The sequence below is a fragment of the Anneissia japonica genome, unplaced genomic scaffold, assembly GCF_011630105.1.
Source record: "Anneissia japonica isolate Jap-2015-1 unplaced genomic scaffold, ASM1163010v1 scaffold70898_len1977_cov155, whole genome shotgun sequence".
NCBI lineage: Eukaryota > Metazoa > Echinodermata > Crinoidea > Comatulida > Comatulidae > Anneissia > Anneissia japonica.
Genome location: NW_022700183.1, coordinates 1 through 1,977, shown reverse-complemented (window position 1 = coordinate 1,977; position 1,977 = coordinate 1). Strand labels below are relative to the sequence as shown.

The 1,977-nt window shown below is 33.2% G+C and overlaps 1 long non-coding RNA gene across 1 annotated transcript; it reads left to right on the top strand.

Annotated features, from left to right (window-relative positions):
* Nucleotides 1-7: 7 nt before the first annotated feature.
* On the top strand, nucleotides 8-1,976 carry LOC117103297. The gene is made up of 4 exons (XR_004444564.1): nucleotides 8-30; nucleotides 1,153-1,262; nucleotides 1,536-1,652; nucleotides 1,924-1,976. It is a non-coding gene; the product is annotated as an uncharacterized LOC117103297 (long non-coding RNA).
* Nucleotide 1,977: the final 1 nt, after the last annotated feature.

The following is a 1,977-nucleotide window of genomic DNA, read 5'->3' as shown; positions in this document are numbered from 1 at the left end:
TTCATGGCGGCGATCCACTGAGGAAACCAGGTGAGTTACGGCAAGAAGAGAGTAATTTCAACTTGGTGCATTTTTTTTTTTATAGAATAAGTCATAATATTACTCTATTATTGTAAAATTTCACTGGTTGGGAAAAATAACCAGGTTTCAATAAAATCGCTACACGCGATGTAGCAACAGTGTAACGATTTTATGGAAACCATGTTGCCTGCTAGCAACAATTTACAGATATACAGTACTTGTTTATATATCGTTTGATATAATTATGTTCATCATGAAATGCGCGCAGTACTCACAAGCGTTTAGTTCCTGCTTTTTTTACACCAACGTAGTTAAGACATTTATCTCATATCATTGTATTCATCCAGCTAGCGCCCCTCTCATTTTGATCGCAACCTATCACCCCACACAATGCTAATAACACCAGATATGTCGCCGCTGGTTCATTTTACGACACCACAGGTACGATGTACCTACATTATTATGAATCTATTGTTTACCAACAATATACAAATATATCAATGACGTGATCAATGACGTGAAACAAGAGGAAAGAAAAGTAGTGCACTAAGTTTACGAAGATTTCTATTTGCCTCTTTAATAATTATATTTTTCTTATTTTTAAATTCCTTGTTTCACCTCGCTAGCTAGTGTTATTTGGTCCAGATCAAGCCTTAACCGATACTAGTCAAAGATCATAAACACAGACCTCAAGTTGGTTGTGAAAGTATAAACCTATACTTCGGTTCAGATGCTAGCTTGGTGTTTATTGATTTTGTTTTGTTTTGTTTTGTTTTTGCTTTTTATTGTGCTATTTTTCGTTGTCTTCCTACGTACAGTATTGTCGAGCTCATACAGAACCCGTTTATTTGCTATTTGTGCTTTATAAATCCATCTATTATTATTATTAGTATTATTATTATTATTATTATTATTAGTTTTGTAGGGCAAAAATTTAATTAAATGTAACTTTGACTGCTGATAATTTAAATAGATAAAACTTATTCGACACAAATGATATTAGTTTTCAAAATCTTTTAAGTATTTAGATATTAGATTATGGCTAATCAAATCGTTTTGTAGGATAGAGAAGATTCTTACTTAACTATGAGCTACTATAGCACTGAACTTACCATGGTAGTTCTCTCCCAGGTGCAAATGTGTTTTATGCGGGCCGATTGATATTATTTAGCGGAGCAACTGGGCATGTAATTACCTGGTCTATGGTTCCAGACAAGATGGAATCCTACTATTCACCGCAGGTATTGCTACTTGGTACATTTATGTTCATGATATAATTCACTTGATGAAACTGACAACTATCTGGCGAAAGCTAATACAGTTCACGTAATTTTAAGCGTTAAGCATAACAGAGCGACTAAATGTACTATTACTTTGTTTTTGTTTTTGTTTTTTTTTTTTTTGGTATTATGATGTTCCCTATTGAAGCTTTGTTACTAATAATCTTATTGATTTTATCAAAAGCATCTGTTGATCGATCGTTTGATCGATTTACTCACGTTTTTGTCTCGCAGGTGTACTTCGACAGCCACGGGGAGAAGGTTGTACTGTTTGGAACTGGCGGAGAAACAATTGGAGGCGCACTTTATGTGATCAAACTCAATGATTTCATTCGTGGTCATATGCAAATGGTAATTTCCATAGCACCAAATTGTACCTACTAGTATCTATGAGAAAATTAATTAGGCAATTATAATAATATTTTCAAGAGAGGCGTGGCAGGTGGCCTAATTAGATTTATTTCAGTAAGAAACATTTAAAGATTTAATAACCTATTCTGATTTGAGAAACCACTATTTAAAAATTAAAATATAACGCAATTTATTTAGGCTTCAATTTAATGAAATGATTTGACAATCTGTCATCGGTTTGCCTTAATTGTTTAGTAAATTATTTCTACAGGCAAGATGTTTATATAAAGATTCATATAAGGGAGTGATTACTCCCCCAGTGTTG